The 21056-nt window shown below is 40.5% G+C and overlaps 2 protein-coding genes across 5 annotated transcripts in view; one reads left to right on the top strand and one right to left on the bottom strand.

Annotated features, from left to right (window-relative positions):
- The window catches only part of LOC129762259 (uncharacterized), a 48001-nt gene extending 36033 nt beyond the window's left edge, over positions 1-11968 (top strand). The window contains exon 5 of the mRNA XM_055760356.1: positions 11817-11968. The gene's annotated coding sequence lies outside the window, so the exon portion shown is untranslated. The remainder of the gene's footprint in view (positions 1-11816) is intronic.
- Positions 1-21056, bottom strand: part of LOC129762258 (uncharacterized) — a 78846-nt gene that overhangs the window by 53390 nt on the left and 4400 nt on the right. The window lies entirely within an intron of this gene.

Below are 21056 nucleotides of genomic sequence, written 5' to 3'. Positions count from 1 at the left end.
AAAGAAAGCGAAATAGTCAGGTTGATTGGATTGTTATTGTGAATATATTTTTAAAATTTATAGAAACTTTGAAAGCAAACGTTTTATCTTTTCTTGCGATGTCTTTTGTCTACAACGCATATACACATTAAACTAAAATATGTACGTACGATATCCATAAACCAGAAATTTATAGTTGAATGATGATTTTTTTGTCTTCATGTCATGATTTATATCGAAAGTACAGGCGTTTCGAAATCGAATGGAATTAAAATTTAATGTAAGCGCAATCCAGTTATTTCCTCAATTATACTAATTAAATAAGCAAAAATGTCCACGACAACAGGGGGAGGGGTATGAAAATGTCCACGTTTGTTCTCGGAGGGGGAAGGGGGAGTGTAAAATCGTGCTTATTCTGTCCACGTGGTATGTGGCCAGCCGCTGTTATATTTCAGCTGGCTAAAAAAACATCCATCTAAGTAGTTGCTTCTGTTCGTACATGAAACCAATAATCTCTCTTTGATTTTCGCAAAAAACATTACACTACATTACACCAATACCCTTTTTTTTTTGCTACGCATGCCTGGGCGCCCTTCCATGCTATGTGACTTTCGGGCCAAATTTCCTTTACTCTCGCCTCTCCCAAAAAATCAAAATTTTGAGCGGCACCCCTAAATCATGTCCGATTGAGCTGAAACTTTGCACAGGTAACTTTTTTGGGCCAATAAGTAAAAGATACATGGTCGGTTTTTGAAATTCAACATGTCCATTTTTCCTGCCACCTTAGTGTATATGGATTAAATAAAACAATGATAAAAAGACTCACGCTTTCATGATTTTATGAGCCAAATTGCTCATGAAATTACAAGATTGTATTTTAATAAATGACAATTGTATTGAGACTTACTTCCATCATTTAAGGAGCAAAAAGGTCAAGAGAACAGTCGTATTCTTAGTTCTCGGGAATAGCAGCATTTTCAATGAAATGTTGCTTAATTGTGAACTATTTTTCTCAAATCAGATAAATCGACACTGTGAGCCTTGAGAACATCATCATATCATCACAACGAAAATTGGATTGTTTCTATGAAGGTGAGAGAGTGAGAATGACACACAGAAATATCACTTTTATGCATCTTTTCCGACATCACATTTTACAAATAACCACTGTACACTGTCACTTTATACTCATGTTAAACATGCTGAAAAAAGCGTTTTCACATGGATGTGGAAGGCAATTGAAGGTAAACACAAATATTGACGTCACGATGTGAAAAGTAGCTATGGCAGCGCTTGCTATCACGCACACTACGCTCGCAAACTCTACCGTCTGCTCCACCTGATAATCCTGCTCATGGAACACCATAGTTTTTTAATAGTAAGTTTCTTTTTTTCCAAAAATTAATGCTTTATTCTGCAAAAATGGTTACAAATTTAATATTCAAAGTATTGCCCATCGCTAGTCACAACTTTTTCCCATCTTTCTGGCAATTCACGGATCCCTTTGTGGAAATAATCGACCGGTTTGTCGGCTAACCACGAATCAATCCAATTTTTGACTTCATCAAAATTGGAGAAGTGCTGGTCAACCAGATCATGTTGCATCGATTGAAAATGGTAGTAATCGGACGGAGCAATGTCTGGAGAATACGGCGGGTGGCGTTTCCAAGTATGTTTTGACCGATTTCGCGACATGCGGCCGGTAGAGGTCCCCCGTAATGGTTTCGTTCGGTTTTAGCAGCTTATAGTACACCACACCCAGCTGGTCCCACCAAATAGACAGCATAACCTTCCGGCTGTGAATATTCCGCGCGGCCGTCGATGTTGATGCATGGCCGGGGTATCCATACGTTGCCCGACGTTTAGGATTGTCGTAATGGACCCACTTTTCATCACAAATAATTCGATGCAAAAAAAAACCTATTTTTATGACGTTGGAGCAGTTGTTCGCACGTGAAAAAATGGCGTTCGACGTCTCGTGACTTCAATTCATACGGCACCCAATATAATATCTTTAGGATCATTCCCATTACTTTCAAACGATCGGATATGGGTTGCTGAGCTACTCCAAGTGTATTTGCAAGTTCTTGTTGCGCTTATGACGGATCTTGATCGAGTAAAGTCTCCAATTCTTCATTTTCAATCTTTTTTTGCGGTCCGGAACGTTCTTCGTCTTCCAAGTTAAAATCACCACTTTTAAACCGTGCAAACCACGTCTGACACGTTCGCTCAGTTGGAGCACGGTCACCATGAACTTCCACCAAAATGTGATGACTTTCCGCAGCTTTTTTCTTCATATTGAAGTAATGAAGTAACACTCCCCGCAAAAACACTCTCGTTGGTACGAAATTCGACACATTCAGAGTGGCCAAAAACTTTGTTTACGCTTCAACTTTTTGACATATACTGAAAAAGATGCGCATTGGCAGTAGATGGCTAGAAATTTGATTCACTGGAATAATAATCAAGTTACGCCATCTGTTGTAAAACCGAAGAAACTTACCGGTACATCTAATTTTTTTTTTGTGGCCCTTCTGGATTAGAGGGATGTCCAACGATCGTTAGAAGCGATTTTTTACCATCCCTGTTCTTGGCTGTGAATATTTTTCACGAGTTATCACAGTAGCCATGAGAAAAATGTAGTAGGATGCATCAGGTGAATCGTGTCTTGTGTCATTGTGTTTCAAAAAGCTAGGTCAGGAAAAACCAGTCATTCTCAGAAGAAGATTGTTGGAATTAACCATTTGTAGGACTATGATAAAAATAAGAAAATTTATATTGCCACTGTTTTATTCCCCATTGTCCATAGGCTCGAACCTGCAAAATCGTATTGTATCACCTACTTTCTAATGTCGGGCTTAGAGGTGTGCAAATCAGCTCATCATGATGAACAGCTCTGATCATATCAGCTCATCTAAATGAGCTGTTCTTTATGAACAGCTCTTCAGCTCAGTTGTCAGTGCCGACTTTCAATTTGGGTCCCAAACTCGATAGCCACGAAGCCAGTTTGAAAATGTTAAAATTCAAATGAAATTTTTCACACCATATTATTAATTACTTGAAACACGTATTCCAGACTATTATTTACAACAGACTCGGCGAGTACAACATTTCCGACATTTTTACTGAGGCTTTACATTACAATAGAAAGTTTTCTTCAAAAAAAAAAAAATCTTATGAGATTTTTGCACCGCCTGCAAACAAAGTGTTTTTCATTGAAATAGAATACTCATTTGATACACAGAAGTTAATTTTCATTAATAATTTGAATTTTAAAAACGTGTTCATTCTGCCTGAGAGCCAATTATTATTTTTGGCGCCCCCTAAACTGGTAAACAAAGCTCAATGCCGTCAACGCGAATATAACAGTTGAAAAGACGAGGGACAAATGAAACTAAACTGATGTCTTAACACGAAGAGCGAGAGACGGTCAGTTCATTTGAATCTTACAGCTCACACACTCTCTTCAATTCTACAGCTCTTTTCTCTTCTTCATCATCATCAAAGTGAGCTGAAGAGCTGTTTGATTTTTTTTGCGAGCTGTTCCGCGTCAACTCACTTCGAAGAGTCGACTCTTCGGAACAGCTCATGAGCGGATGGCACATCTCTAGTCGGGCTTATACGTTGTCAGTTACTCGGTGCAAGTCAAACGCTAAACGAACCGAAGAATGACGAACGTACCCATACCACGAAATTTGACATTTGTTTTGTATGTATGGAGCTACTCGTCGACATTGAAGTAGCTCGGTTGCGGGTAGTCTCATACATACAAATCAAATGTGAAATTTTGTGGTATGGGTATGTTTGTCATTCTTCGGTTCGTTTAGCGCCCAACTCGCACCGAGTAACTGACAACGTATAAACCCGGCTTAAGTATTGAGGAGACTAGTGGCGAGCGAAGTTTCAGTTTAAAGCCTTTCTCAAATTAACAAGGAAGGAACAGTGGCAAATATCGAACCTAGATCAGTTAGCGTTATAACTTGTGCATAACTTGTCGTGCGAAGAACTCTCTCATCTAGCATATATTCCAACATCGTTGGGCACCCTGGAGCCAAAAAATCTTCGTTTATGGGGCGTTTTCGCACATTTTCATAAAAATCGATGAAAACAAATCGGTAATCGGAAGGAGCCAAGTCTGATGGATAGGCGGCATGCAGCAGTTGATTTCAATCGAGTAGCTCAACCGTTTCACTTGTCCTGTGTGACAGGACATTGCCATCAAGAAAAACATGTTTGTGTTGCCTTTCCTCATATTCCGGTCGTTTTTGAAGCGGAGCACGGTTCATTTCGAACAAATGTTCACTTTTAACAGTTTCACCAGTATTCAGTTCCTTCAAACGTGCTCCTCATTTCTTACTCTAAAACATTTTGAACCACCCATAACATTGCGATTTGTCGAGAGCATTCCCACCGCGAGCTTCCGCCAAAGAGAATCGAAAGCGGATTTTTTAGTTTATAGCAATACATCAATGGTGCCCGCAGATCGTAGGTCGTAAGCTCAAAATCCACAGTTTTTAACACCAAACAAAAATGGTGACTGCATGAAACTTCTGAAATTTTTAATCGGATTATGTTGGCAGATTTCAAACACAGGTCGGACTCGATTATCCAAAGTATTGATTTTTTTTCACCCCGGATAATCGAGTCATAAAAAACGAAATTTCTCCCGAATTTTCATCTTGAAAATCCAAGATGGCGGCCGCTAAAAAATGGCGGATTATGTACATATTTTCTCAAAATCCCATCAATATGGGTATCGAATGAAAGGGCTTGACCAGTAGAACACAATTATTTATGGAAAATGTTAATAAAAAATGGCGACCGCTACAAAATGGTGGATCACAATTTTTTTCAGAACCCCATCAATATGTATATCAAATGAAAGGGGTTGACTAATAGAACACAGTTGTTTATGAAAAATGTAAATCCAAGATGGTGGCCGCTACAAAATAGCGGATTGCAAATTCTCTCAGAACCCCATCAATATGTATATGAAATGAAAGGGATTGACTAGTAGAACACAGTTATATATGAAACATGCAAATCCAAAATAGTCGCCACCACAAAATGGCGCTATATATATTTTTTTCAAAATCTCATCAATATGGGTATCAAAAAAAAGTTCTCGACTAGTAGAACATAGCAGATAATGAAAAATCCAATTCCAAGATGGCCGCAGTCCCCAAACAACTAATTACTTTTTAACCCTTTGCGGTCGTATTAAATTTGAACAAGGGTATCGTACTGGTCGTAATGTGTTTCAATGTGTTACTTACATAGAAAAACAGGAAGTGGGTTATATCTATGCTATAACCGCAAGGGTGACGTAGGACTATCGTTGATTTAGAGATCATTTGTATGAAGTTGAATCTGAATTCATTCTGAATGAATGAATATTTGGAGAACTTCGAAAACGAGAGCGTTACGTTGGAGGCATAAGGTTTTATGCATCCAATATTGGATACGGAAATATCCTACTGATGGGGAAGAATAATCTTCAGAAGCTATCCTGTTGATTGCGATTGATTGAAAAATCACAAAACCTAATGTATTTGGTCACAGTGTTACATGGATAGAAAACATTAAAATAAACTCTTTCACATGAATGTATTTTTAAATTCCTAGAGGAACTGGCAGATTATTTTCCGGATCTTTCTCGATCCAAACGGAAAGAATTCCGTGCGTGTATGTGTGTGTGTGTGTGTGTGTGTGTAGCGGCTGCTTCGAGATCTTCCCGGGGAACCGTTTGTAGCATCACTCTCCTCCTGATGGATTCCCTTCTGGCCTAAGGTGCACAAACAGGCTCTTGGTGATACCGTTCATCCGCGCTTTCATGATAAATGAAGAGCTTCACCACAACAGCGACAACATGCTCCAATCGCTGTTCAATTAGAACTGAGTGGATTTCCGAGCGGCGCTCGCTTATATACCGATTGGTGATTTCAATAGCCTATTTTGAAAGCAAATTTAAGACTATTGAAACAAGTTTTTGGATCAGAAAGTAACAAGTATAGAACGCGTAGACATTTTATCTTTCGAATGAAATGTTTATCATACCATTTCGTTCAGTTGTTTAGGAGCTATTAACACTCAAAATCTCGGTCTCCGTCGTAACGCTTTCGTTTTCGAAACTTTGATTTTACACCCCGGTATAGAAATGAAAGACGTAGTCCTACGTCAAAAATATTTGTAGAAAATTTCTTCGTGTGATTTTTTTCGAAACAGTCCCCAAATTACAGCCCTGGTTTTCGCATCTATCAAAAAAATCATTAGTTCGGGGTCTTCCGCCTTTAATCTTTCTGTTTGAACAAACAGAACAATGCTCTTCACATCTACACATTGCCGCAATGCATGAAATGTTGCATTAAGCCTTTCCTCAAGCATGGTTAACAACTTTCGTTTATACTGAATATCGTTATTTATTACTCACTAGCTAACCCGGCAAACTTCGTCCCGCCCATTTATTTGTATGGCAGCCACCCCTAAGAGAGGGGGGAGGGGTATCTAACCACCATAGAAACATTCATTGCACCCTAAAGTTTCCATATGCCTAATTTGGTTTAATTTGCTTGATTAATTCTCGGGTAATGCAAAAATTTGTGTTTCATTTGTACGGCAGCCCCCCCTTTGAGTGGGGGAAGGACTGTCTAACCATCATAGAAACATTTATTGCACCCTAAAACTTTCACATGCCAACTTTGGTTTCGTTTGCTTGGTTAATTTCCGAGTAATGCAGAAATTTGTGTTTCATTTGTATGGCAGCCCCCCCTTAGAGAGGGGGGAGGGGTCTCAAAATATCACGAAAACCTTCCCCGGCCCCAAAAACCCCTACATACCAATTTTCATGTCGATCGGTTCAGTAGTTTCCAAGTCTATAAGAATCAGACAGACAGACAGACATCACTCCATTTTTATATATATAGATAGATAGATAGAAGCACCGTTTTGATTCTTGAACTGGTTCACTAGACATTAAAATTCGTTTATAAAAAGTGTAAATATAATAAATTGTTGCGTAAAGTATAAGATTAGTATAGTTCCTTGCTGTGGTGGCTGAGAGCAGACAAACGACCAGAACGGTAAAAAGGTATGGTGGCTGGGAGCAGATTAATGACCCCAAAGAGTTAAATAGTTTCATTCAGCTTGAACCGTTTTCTATGTATGCTTCATATGTAGTATGTAGGGTTGTCCCACATTAATAGAAAATTTAACTTACCTAACTTTCTTCGGAATATTTTGATGATGTATTCTTTAAGTCGAATCATTTCATTTGATACCAATATTGAGGGGATTGCAAAAAATACATAGTCGACCATTTTGTGGGGGCGACCTTTTCGAATTTATGTTGTTCATAGTGTAATGTATTCTCCAATTCAAGCCATTCAGCCATTTTTTAGCGGCGGCCAAATTGATTTTTTAAAGATCATGGAAAACGGGGTCAATTTTCTATTAATCTGGGACAACCCTACATAACACTCAAACATACATACAAAAAGGGTAGGGATTGTTAGCCGGTTTTACCGGTAATACCGGGTCATTTTTCATTACCGAATTACCGGTAATTTTACAATCAAAACCCGGTATTTTCGGTAATTTTCATGTTTGCACCGTAAATAACATTGGCCTTTACGCCACTTCAAAATATTACTCGAGAATCAAAACAGGGTCGAAAAAACTGAACCAGCAGTGTTGCGTCGATTTTACGATCTCTGAACTTCAGTTCAAAAATCGCTGCTCGATCTGAAAACGAAACACAACATAAGCTTCAGCGATGAAGTACTGACAGCGGTGAAGGAACTGGTTGGTACCCTTAAACCAATTCTGGTCGATGTTAAACTGCTATGTCGGAAGAACCGCATCCTTTATGAAGCTGATGTCGGATTGCAATTTATGTTAGAACAGCTTTCGGAGCCACCATCAGAGAATTCGAAGCAGCTGCTTGGCGCTCCGAATTGCAGAAAAACGATTGTTTTAAATGAGTTCCAATTTAGATTAGAATACGAGGAAACTGAATTGTGTTTTCAGATGTTAATTTAATCAACAAGCTAAGTAGCAAAAACTTGTTTTTTTTTCTCGTAAACTAATCATTATCAATAAAAGCCGTTTCTTTAAGAAAATGGTTTATTTCAAAGTATTTTTTTACCGGTAATTCACCGGTTTTACAGGTAATAAAATTTTCATTACCAAATAACCGGTTATTGAATTTTGGGACGGTAATGCAATCCCTAAAACAGGGTAAGCTGAATGGAACCATTAAAAAGTAATTGTTTATTCGAGAACTGCGGTCATCTTGGATTTGGATTTTTCATGATCTACTGTGTTCCACCAGTCAAGCCCTTTCATTCAATACCCATATTGATGGAGTTGTGAGGAAATATATATGGCGCCATTTTGTGGTGACGGCCATTTTGGGTTTACATTTTTCATAAATAACTGTATTCTACTAGTCAAGCCCTTTCATTTGATACCCATATCAGCTATTCAATATGGAATTATTATACAAATTATTCAAAATTTCCGAAAATCAAAAATAAAACACTCCGGATAATCGAGTCCGACCTGTACATGAAAAAATTACGATCAGTTCGACCTTGAGACTGTAGTGGACGAAAGTACAAATCCCTTTACATTTTTGTCCAACCCATATTTGCAGTAAATCTGGATTGTGCGAAGGTTTTAACATCATTCCAAGGACCACAATGTAGAGATATAAACTAACATAGAATCACATTCGCTACGAGTAATGTTTTCAATTACAGTCAACTTTCCCTTACTCGATGTTCTGTAACTCGATATTTTCCCTAACTCGATGAATTTCATGGCACCTTTGATTTTACATGCATTCTTCTCTCCCTAACTCGATACCTCCCTTACTCGATGCCTCTCTTACTCGATGGGCTTTGTTTCATTTTTCCATGGATTTTTACCTCGCTAGCTCGATTGATTTTCGCGTACTTGTTTTTGTGCGTTTCTAGCTGTCATTTCAATTGCTCTTGAAAGTGAAGACGAAGTGTTCGTATTATCAAGGATTTTTTTTTCAAGTATGGAAAACCAGGGAAAACCTTTCAAGCGAACGATTAAAACGCTAACCATAGCGCAACGTGAACGCTCAGGTTGGCCAGGAGGAGGAATTCAGACCGGTAATTGGTAGGTTCAGCGCCCATCAGCGAACCAACGAAAACGGCCTAAGACTTATCGACTTCGCTGCCTCCAAGAACATGGCCATACGTAGCACCTTCTTCCAGCACAGCCTCCAATACCGTTACACCTGGAGATCACCTGTGATCGAAAGGTGGAGGCAGCACTACGATGAACACCTGAACAGCGCGCAGACAGGAGACCTAGACGGCGTTGAGAAGGACTACACCGGTGCAATGAACAACGACGACGTACCACCCCCGACGATGGGTGAAGTTAAGGAAGCCATTAATCAGCTCAAGAACCACAAAGCAGCTGGTAAGGATGGCCTCGTAGCGGAGCTCTTCAAGGGAGGTCCGAGAAAACTCGTAGAGTGTATGCACCAGTTGATAGTCAGGATCTGGGACACAGAACAGCTACCGGAGGAGTGGAAGGACGGGGTAATCTGCCCCATCTATAAAACAGGCGACAAGTTGGATTGTGGGAACTATCGTGCCATCACAATCCTGAATGATGCCTACAAAATTTTGTCTCAGATCCTCTTCCGCCGCCTATCGCCAATAGTAAGTAGATTTGTGGGAAGTTATCAGGCCGGATTCATGCCCGGTTGCTCGACGACGGACCAGATTTTTACACTGCGGCAGATCCTCCAAAAGTGCCGCGAGTATCAGGTCCCTACACTCCACATCTTCGTCGACTTCAAGGCCGCATATGATACAATCGACCGACGACAGCTATGGAGGATCATGGACGAACACGGCTTTCCCCGAAAGCTGACAAGACTGATTCAGGCAACGATGAACGGTGTGCGGTGCAGTGTGCGGATCTCAGGTGAGCTGTCGGAATCATTTGAGACTCACAGGGGACTTCGATAAGGCGATGGAATCTCCTGTCTGCTCTTCAACGTGGCGCTGGAAGGTGTTATGCGGAGAGCGGGCTTCAACATGCGGGGCACGATTTTCAACAAGTCTAGTCAGTTTATCTGCTTCGCCGACGACGTGGACATAATCGGAAGAACACATGCGACGGTAGCCGACTTGTATACCCGACTGAAACACGAAGCAGGGCTGATTGGGCTTGGGATCAATGCGTCTAAGTCTAAATACATGCTAGCTGGAGGGACTGATCGCAACAGAGTTCTTCTTGGTAGTAGTGTTGTGATCGACGGCGACGAGCTCGAGGTGGTAGAGGAATTTGTCTACCTTGGCTCGTTGATAACAACTGACAACAACAACAGCCGTGAAATTCGAAGACGCATTGTCAATGGAAGTCGTGCCTACTATGGGCTCCGCAAATCCTTGAGGTCCAACAAACTCCGACCCCGTACGAAGTGTACCATGTACAAATCCCTAATTCGACCGGTTGTTCTCTATGGGCACGAAGCATGGACGATGCTTGAAGAGGACTCACAAGCGCTTGGAGTTTTCGAACGCCGAGTGCTCAGAACAATATACGGTGGTGTACAGGAAAGCGGAGTATGGAGAAGGAGAATGAACCACCAGCATTCAGAAAGTCGCCAAGGCTGGACGAGTGCGATGGGCAGGGCATGTTGCAAGATTGCCGGACAGCAGCCCTGCAAAGATGGTGTTCGCATCGAATCCGGTAGGAACAAGAAGGAGAGGAGCCCAGCGAGCGAGGTGGTTGGACCAGGTGGAGCAGGACTTGGCAAGAATCGGTGCAGCCGGGAGTTGGAGAACTGCAGCCATGGATCGGGACTATTGGCGAAAAATTGTGAAGAAGATCTAATCTCTCAATGGGATGTAGTATCATTATAAATAAATAAATAAATAGCGCAACGTTTGAGCATCATCGAGCAGGTCGAAAAGTATGGGCGAAAGGTGTCTGAAGTTGCAAAAGATTTCAGTATTGCACAAAGTACGGTGTCAACACTATTCAAGCAAAAGGAAAAATGGCATCGGATGGGAAAATTGAATGTGGACAAAAAGCGTATAAGGTTGGTTGGGAACGAGAAGCTGGAACGGTCAATGGAAATTTTTGTCAATCAAGCCAGAGAGAATAATTTACCTCTCTCAGGTTCTATTCTTCGGGAGAAGGCTTGCGAATTTGCCCAGAAACTGGGAATTCCCAATTTTAAAGGAAGTTCTGGATGGCTAAGTAAATTTTTAAAACGGCAAAAGATGACATTTCGGAAGCTATGTGGCGAGAGTGCCAGTGTAGATCTCAGTGTAACGGACAACTGGATTTCGCAAACCCTACCCAGTATAATCGCCGAGTATGATGCACGTGATATCTACAATGCAGACGAAACAGGACTTTTCTACAAATGTTTGCCAGACAAAACATTTGCATTTCGATCAGAAACTTGCCACGGAGGAAAATATTCGAAACAACGTCTAACAGTCATGTGTGCAACCAACATGGACGGAAGCGATAAACTACCATTGCTGGTCATTGGAAAGAGTAAAAACCCACGGTGTTTCAAAAAGAAGAAATCATTACCAGTGATATACGAGAGTAACACCAAGGCCTGGATGACCTCTATTCTTTTTGAGAAATGGATTATGCAACTTGACGAAAGATTTTCCAAAGAAAATAGAAAGGTATTGATTCGGGAATTATGTGTAATGGGAATGTATCATACTTATATCTCTTTCTCCTCAAAGGTGGTCATGTTCGTTGATAATTGTACAGCGCACCCAAAATCTCTCCAACCCAAGCTTAAATCGATAAATTTGCAGTTTTTTCCACCAAACTCTACTTCAGTAGTTCAGCCGCTGGACTTGGGCATAATCAAGAACCTGGAACAGTACTATCGCCATGAATTAGTAAAACGAAGACTGCTAGAAATGGAGGATACAACGGTATTTTTTTCCTTTTTACATTCAAGTTATTCAGCACTCATACTGTATTCAAATATACTCTAGGACCCTTCAGATATATCGGTATTGGATGCAATTGAATTACTTTCACGCTCTTGGATAAACAAGGTTAAATCTGAGACTGCTCAAAATTGCTTCAGGAAAGCCGGATTTTCCATAAATGATGATGATGATATTCCGCTGGCAGAATTAATGCGTCGTGAGCTTGCTGCTGTCGACAGTGCAGTACCATTCGATTGTTCATCGTCATTTGATGAATATTGCGAAATGGATCAAAACGTGATTTGCTATGATCTAATGACTGATACCGATATACTGGAAAGTGTTGAAGAAGCTGAAAAAAACGTTGAAAATAGTAGTCCTATGGAGTTAGAGGAGGTTCAGGAAGTTTCAGCTGATTGTTTTGAAATTACACCTTCGAACGTTAAATCGAACCTAAAGAATATGTCCGAAATATTGCAATCAACTGAAAATGTTCCCGTGAAACTATTTGAACATTTCTTTGCGATTGAACAGTTCCTGCGTGATCGTTACAATTTAGTTTGAATTACATACATAATTAATATTTTCTTTGTTAACCTAGTTCCTTTTCCATTTCCAATTCCATTTTACAATAAAATTGGCCTGCTAAACAAACATCCTATGTATTTTAAATTTATATTAAAATTTGAGAAAAGAATGTATAATAGTACATGCGCATTAGTACATATAGGGTAAATGTACTAATGCACAAAAACAAATCAATTATAGTAATATCCTGTATACGCAATGGTACCAATTATAGTAAACCCCATGTACCATAATTGGTTTATTCCTAATTGGGTCATATTTTTAAGCCCTAATATTGGGACACTTACCCTAACATCATATATTTGCAATTTGTGGCATAAAAAAAATATGAAAAAATGTTCTGTATACCTCGATACCTCCCTAACTCGATGGTCCCTTGGATATCGAGTTAGGAAGAGTTGACTGTATTACGATCGCCGTAATTACAGACTGCAAATCTACGGGAATCCACATGTGCACATTTTGTACCACATTTCCACACGTACGAAACTTGTGAGCAACAGCAGTTTAACTACTTTTTTTTCATAAACAGTGTCCACGTTGAACGTGAACTAGCGTCATGATGTGCTGACTGATAACACGATCAGTTTGAATCATCATATGAGACTGAGGTGGTATCACCATCATCATTTGTTATTTTTGAGATAATGATAAATTTGAAGTGAAACAGCATTCCGAATGACATTACAACATGAAAGCCACAACAGGTTCTTTGGAAAACGTAAATCATCTCTGAAATGATCATTCAATGCAAGTAGAAGCAAGGTTTGGCGAGGATATTAATAACATGGAAATAGAATACTTTGTCATGAGTTAATAGCAGCGTTGAATAGAATCACGTTTACCCGTTCTCTTACATCGACCATTGGCAATGTCTGAGAGCAGTTCGAACGCAATCCACGGTATAGATATTCTTGCAACATCCAGCATTATCGCACAGTTTCTAGAGTAAAATGTGTCTGAAGCATTTGCAAGAGAACCAATTTAAACGGAACCGATTCTCACCCCCCCCCCCCCCCCCCCCCAAAAGGTTGCAATTCAGACTGCATTCACGGCATCCGTGATACTACGGTCTTGAAATTCCATCGCGCACACACGCTTCCATGAGCCGGCCAAAAACAGGTGAGTGACTCATCGCTGCTAAAACTTGTCGCACGACAACCACGTCGTCGTCGGGACACTCTCTCAAAACCCCACCGCCTTCCCGTGCCTTGCGCGGAAACCGTGGGCATGCATTAATGTACATACGAAGTACGCGCGCAGCGTTGCTAATGTTGACAATGCTGCATCGAACAACAATATGTACCTGGTTCAGGTTGGAACTATAAATATCTCGATTTCCGTTCCATTGCCTTCGGGGTGTTTGGAGCGGTCTCGTGGGGGTGAGGAAAGAACTGAAAACATTGTAAAATTTGTCACAAACAAAACCGAACAAAGCAGAATCAGAATCGTCGTTCTACGGTTCCGTCCCCTGCTGTTGTCGTTGTGGTGGTCGTCGTATTATGCGGGACCGGATGTTGACAATCAAAGGCAAATCTGTATGCTCTCTCTTCTTCTATTTATCTCGCTATCTGATAGTAAAAATATGGATGTGTACCGTGGCGTAATAAAACCTCGCCAAACCCCGTTGGCAACCAACTCGTCGTTAGCTTCCTTGCGTGCGCGTTGCGCGCACCGATCTGTGCTGAAGGGGAAAATGCTCTTTTATTCATGGCGGAATTAACCGCTCAGACGAGGTGGATAAATGCAGGTCAGTGCGGCGCCACGATTATGCGTGTGAATCATCGAACCCGTGCCGAAGCCTACGGCAGCCGGTTTTACCGGATGCTAAATTTCTTCGCGATGCCCAACGCACTGTTGCAACTTGTTGGGCAGCAATGTTGACCCGTAATTGAGTTACCGTTTGGTGGCACAAACCCGATGAGTCATTTATTTTCCCCGCAAATTTCAAGTGTGATCCAGTTCTGGAATGATCACTGATTAAAACAGATTGTCGGTGATAATCTTCGGTACGCATTATTTGTCGAGCATCTCTTCAATATTTTGTGACTTCGTTACACTATGTTTTTTGTCAACATTTTTTCGCAAAGAATGTGGAAATTGCGAGAAGAAATACTTGTCGCTATTTATTGACTCGGGTAGTCACATCATACCAAGAGCCCCTTGATATCTACTTGATAACATTTTAAGGCAGAACTAACTAAAGGGTGTGTCACATCAAATTGCATCACGGAAAAAACGCTGTAGAAATTTAATTTTTAGGAATTATATCTTCAGCTTTCGCTTTAAAATCAGATAAGAGTGTATAGATCACGTTGGCCATGCTTCACTGTCAATTTTTCGTAAATTTGGAAAAATGTCGTCGAACGAAAAAGAGCGTCGTGAATTAATCCTGTGCACTCATTTCGAGAATCCGGAGTTGTCACATCGGGACATCGGTAAGATGCTGGGAATCGTCCAATCCACGGTCAGCAGAGTACTAAAACGATACTTCGAGAACCTAACCATCGACCGGAAGGTGAAGAACGGCAAAAATGGATGCTCCGTCAGTGAAAAAGATCACAAGCGCGTAGTTAAGCAGTTTAGAAGTGATCCGAGAAGTTCGGTCCGGGATGTCGCCAATAAGCTGAATTTGTCAAGTTCATTCGTCCAGCGGAGCTAGCAGCGGGAGGGCCTGCGTACATACAAGGTTCAGAAGGCTCCTAACCGCGACGAAAGGCGAAACATGGTGGGGAAGACGCGAGCCCGGAAGCTGTACACCAAAATGCTGACGAAGCCGCATTGCCTGGTAATGGACGACGAAACCTATGTCAAAGCGGACTTTCGTCAGCTGCCGGGCCTGTTGTTCTTCTCCGCAGAGGACAAATTCACCGTTCCGGAGGAGATTCGCAAGCAGAAACTATCCAAGTTTGCCAAAAAGTACATTGTGTGGCAAGCGATCTGCTCTTGCGGAAAGCGGAACGCCCCCTTCGTGATGACCGGCACGGTAAACGGGCAGGTTTACCTTAAGGAGTGCCTACAGAAGCGCTTACTACCACTATTGAAGCAGCACGAGGGCCCGACCATCTTCTGGCCGGATCTCGCTTCGTGCCACTATTCAAAGGACGTGTTGGAGTGGTACGAAGCCAACGGGGTCACCTTCGTGCCAAAGGAAATGAACCCGCCCAACGCGCCGGAGCTTCGCCCAATAGAGAAATATTGGGCGATTATGAAGCAGGCCCTCCGGAAGAACCCAAAAGTTGTCAAATCGGAGGCGGACTTCAAGAGAAAATGGATTTCTGTTCAAAAAAAAACTACAACCTGACGTTGTACAGAACCTTATGGACGGGGTAAAGGGAAGGTGCGAGCATACGGGCTTGGGCTCGAAGTATGAAAAATGGAAAATGCCAAAATTTGTTTAATAGTTATTATTTTACTGTCTAAAATTTTCAAAAGGATCGGTCTACTGGGCGAATTTCTACAGCGTTTTTTCCGTGATGCAATTTGATGTGACACACCCTTTATTCGAAACGGTCAATCGCGGATTGTTGCAAGTGGAAGTTCGAGGGCTGCTTTCTCGACATATTTCTTCAACACTCCACCAACTTGGTCCAAAGTGAATAATCCAGTGAATTGAGCCAACCATTTGACGGAATGAAGTTTGTCTGTTAGTCACGTTTTTGTTCAATTCCAGGAGTTTACATCACTCCAATCGTACCGTTTTGTCTCAAATTCGGAACACTTAAGCTTTGGTGGCCATTAAACAGTGTCTCATTACTCAAAGTGGTACTTTATCGCGAAATTAATTTGATTTTTGGATACAATAGAGCCTTCTTTTTCGTTTGACTTCAGAAAAACTGATTCACAAATATATTTTCATGGTGAAAAACTAAAAATTACATTATTCACATTTGTCTCAAATTACGATCACCATTTATGTCACTGATTCATATTCCGAACACTTTTGTACTTTAACGTTAATTTTAATAAAGATTTCTTCATAAAAGTTTTTTTTAAACAATTTATAGTAGATCCGTAACAGGATTCTTACCGAACGAACGTATAAACAGCAATTGAAATACAAAAATCGAAAAATTCACGATGCTTGTTTGTAAATGAATTTAAAAATGAAGCCTACAAACCAAAGAATGTTAGGGTTTTCATTATGGAATTATTTATAACATTAAAGTTCAGTAAATTCTCATTCAAAAATGATGTGTTCGGGATTTGAATCATACGTCGAAACTTGATTCAAATTCCGAACTCTACTTCAATACTAATTTTAATAAATATTTCTGCATAAAATATCTTTTTTTTTCATCCATTTAATGTAGATTCTTACTTTTCTAGCACTTCACATGAAAACAGCAAACAAAATAGTTGAAAAAACTACAAAAACTGAAAAAATGATAGTGCTTGTCTTTTAGGGAATTTGCTAACGTAAACATTTTATCATTGGTTTTGACTGTCACTCTTTTGCAAATGCTTAATATTATAAATTACTAGCTGACCCGCCCAAAATTTGTTTTTTGTTATCAACACCTTCAAACATTCACGTTTTCTTACTAAGCGCAAGTTCATGAGTCCAATCGCAGAACTGTTCATTGATTGTTCTTCTAATCGACCCCGTTGAATTTACCTTTTACTAGAAAATTACTAGTACTTCTACCGAAACTCTATAATGATCACATTATTCTTAGACACAATGTTTCATGTTTCTCCGTTACATGGAATAAATGTTTGTTACAGAAAATATGATAGAACAAAGACAGACCCCTCCCCTCTTCTACCCTTAGAGAGGGGGAAGGAGTGTCTATTCACCATAGACACATTTCGTGCCCCCTAAAATCTTCACATGCCAAATTTGGCTCCATTTGCTTGATTAGTTTTCGAGTTATGCAGAAATTTGTTTTTCATTTGTATGACAGCCCACCCTGAAAGAGGGGGGAGGGGTATCTAACCACCATAGAATCACTTATTGCACATCAAAACCTCCACATGCCAAATTTGGTTCCGTTTGCTTGATTAATTCTCGAGTAATACAGAAATTTGTGTTTCATTTGTATGGCAGCCCCCCCTTAGAGAGGGGGGTGTGGTGTCTAACCACCATGGAAACATTTATTGCACCCTAAAACCTCCACATGCCAAATTTCGTTCAATTTGCTTGATTATTCTTCGAGTAATGCAGAAATGTGTGTTTAATTTGTATGGCAGCCCCCCTTTTAGAGAGGGGGAGGGGTCTCAAACTATTATGAAAACCTTCCCCGGCCCCAAAAACCCCTACATACCAATTTTTATGTCGATCAGTAGTTTCCGAGTCCATAAGAATCAGACAGACAGACAGACAGAAATCCATGTTTATATATATAGATAGGCTGTATCGATACCTGTAAATGATATTAAAATGAAGCCTATAACCCATAGAATGTCAAGGCTCTCATTATTCAATTAGATATATCATTAAAGTTTAATAAATTTACATTTAAAATGAAGTGTTCGGGATTTGAATCATGCATAGAAACTTGATTCAAATTCCGAACACTACTTCAATACTAATTTTAATGAATATTTCTGCACAAAATATCTTTTTTTTTCATTTATTACAGTCCCTTGCCTTTTCTAACACTTGATCTGAAAACAGCAAACAAAATAGTTGAAAAAACTACAAAAACTGAAAAAATAAAGGTGTTTGTCTTTTACAGAATTTGCTAATGCAAACATTTTATCATTGGTTTTGACTGTCACTTTTTTTTGCAAATGCTCAATGTTATAAATTATAGGCTGTATCGATACCTGTAAATGATGTGAAAATGTAGCCTATAACCCAAAGAATGTCAAGACTCTCATTATTCAACTATTTAAAAACAAATCCGCTTATGCTGCGCTTGGAAACGTTCATTTCGACTGCTAGACACATTCGTTTGCTAAGAACATTGCGTAGAAAGCGTTCACCTACGGCACGCGTCACATTGTGCAACCGTACCGACCCCGGACGCCCTCCTCTGGGTGATACTATACAGAATATGTTTCATTCATTAATAGAAAGTAGTTTGCGCAGCTCGTAGATTTGCTTCGCCATCTTCCCTCACTTGAATAACGCGACAGTTGCCACACGTTTCTCGTACAGACCGAACTTTCTTTTTGCTAGAAATCCCAACAAACACTGATATTGGATCGCGAAACATGACGAGAATGACACTTTTATCTCTCCTCAAATTTCTCTGCTGGCAATAGCCACGATTTATGAAAGCGAGGAATATTCACATCGATGGATTTTGAGTTTTGCACGGAAGGTTTGTCCCGATTCCGTTCCAGTACAAAACATTGTTCGAGATATACCACAAGATAGGTGCGATCTTGGTTCCGGGTTTTCGATGGTAGAATTCTCTCTTGCTCTCCTTTCATGTAACAATTCTGCTCCGGGATCGGATAGAATTAAGTTCATCTTGTTGAAAAACCTCCCTGATGTGGCGAAACATCGCTTGTTGAATTTATTCAATCGGTTTCTGGAACATAATATTGTTCCAGATGATTGGAGACAAGTACGAGTTATAGCTATTCAAAAACCCGGAAAGACCGCGTCCGATTTCAATTCGTACCGTCCAATAGCAATGCTGTCTTGTATACGGAAATTGTTGGAGAAAATGATCTTGTTTCGCCTTGATCGATGGGTTGAAACGAGTGGCCTACTCTCAGATACACAATATGGGTTCCGTAGGGGCAAGGGGACGAATTATTGTCTTGCTGTGCTTTCTTCAGAAATTCAAATGGCTTACGCCGAAAAAAAAACAAATGGCTTCAGTATTCTTGGACATAAAGGGGGCCTTCGATTCTGTTTCAATAGAGGTTTTGTCAGACAAATTACACTCTCAGGGTCTGCCGCCTATATTGAATAATATGTTATATAACTTGCTTTGTGAGAAACATTTGAACTTTTCTCACGGAGATTCGGCAGTAAGTCGGTTCTCTTACATGGGCCTCCCCCAGGGCTCATGTTTAGACCCCCTGGTTCGACTCCAAATGTACTTGGGGGCCCATATTAGGTATCTGAGTAAAAAATGCCAACAAAGAATAAACTTTCTCCGTACAATTACCGGCACCTGGTGGGGAGCCCATCCCGAAGATCTTATAATGTTGTATCGAACAACTATTCTCTCAATGATGGAGTATGGCAGTTTCTGTTTTCAATCAGCTGCCAAAACACACCTCATTAAACTCAAGCGAATTCAGTATCTTTGTCTCCGTATTGCGTTGGGATGTATGCCCTCAACGCATACCATGAGTCTCGAGGTTTTGGCAAGCGTACTCCCACTGAAAGATCGCTTCAATTTATTATCTCTTCGGTTCCTCATCCGGTGTAAGGTTATGAACCCATTGGTGATCAGAAATTTTGAGCAGCTGGACAGGCTAAATTTTCATTCTAGCTTCATGAGTTCATATCATGAATTCATCTCCATGCAGATTGAGTCTTCTTCGTACATTCCCAACCGTGTTTGTTTTCCTGACTACATCAATTCCTCTGTGCATTTTGATCTGTCCATGAAGCAGGATATCCATGGAATTCCAGATTATCTTCGATCGGGGATCGTTCCAATGATCTTCGGTGCAAAGTATGAGTCAAATGTGATAATATGTACTTTACTGATGGGTCCTCTATGAATGAGTCCACAGGATTTGGAGTGTTCAACGAATTTTTTAGCACCTCCCACAGTCTTCAGAATCGTTGCTCAGTGTATATTGCTAAATTAGCAACAATACACTGGGCGCTGGACAGCGTCGCCTCACGACCTGTTGAACACTATTACATTGTAACGGATAGTCTTAGCTCTGTCGAAGCTATCCGTTCAGTGAGGCCGGAAAAGTACTCGCCGTACTTCCTTGAGAGAATACGAGAAATTTTGAGTGCTTTAACCAGACGCTGTTATGTCATTACCTTTGTCTGGGTCCCTTCACATTGCTCAATAATGAGAGAGCTGACTCATTAGCAAAGGTAGGTGCGTTATTTATCAGTGTCAAATCGCCTTCAATGAATTTCATTCTTTAGTCCGTAAAAATACAATCGCTAACTGGCAACGCAAGTGGAACGAAGATGAATTGGGTCAGTGGTTTCACTCGATTATCCCTAAGGTTAGCCTTAAACCATGGTTCAAAAGTCTGGACTTGAGTCGGGACTTTATTCGCACCTTCTCTCGGCTCATGTCCAATCACTGTTCGTTAGAAGCGCTACTCTTTCGTATTAATCTCGCCGACAGTAATATCTGTGTTTGTGGCCAAGGTTACCACGACATCGAACACGTTGTTTGGTCGTGCGAGAGGTATGTTGTTGCCAGATCGAATTTAGAAAACTCTTCGGCCCAGAGGAAGGCAGCCCAATGTGCCGGTGAGAGATGTGTTGGCTCGGCTAGATCTTGATTACATTTCCCAAATATATGTTTTCCTTAAAACTATTGATCTTCGAATCTGATTGTTCTCACATCCTTTTCCCCTCCTTTTCGTCCTTTCCGAGCTATCGGTTCCCTTCCATTAGAATAAGTTGAATTGTAATACATA

Source organism: Toxorhynchites rutilus, chromosome 1 (assembly GCF_029784135.1).
Source record: "Toxorhynchites rutilus septentrionalis strain SRP chromosome 1, ASM2978413v1, whole genome shotgun sequence".
Lineage (NCBI taxonomy): Eukaryota > Metazoa > Arthropoda > Insecta > Diptera > Culicidae > Toxorhynchites > Toxorhynchites rutilus.
This window is presented reverse-complemented; position numbering and strand designations above follow the sequence as displayed.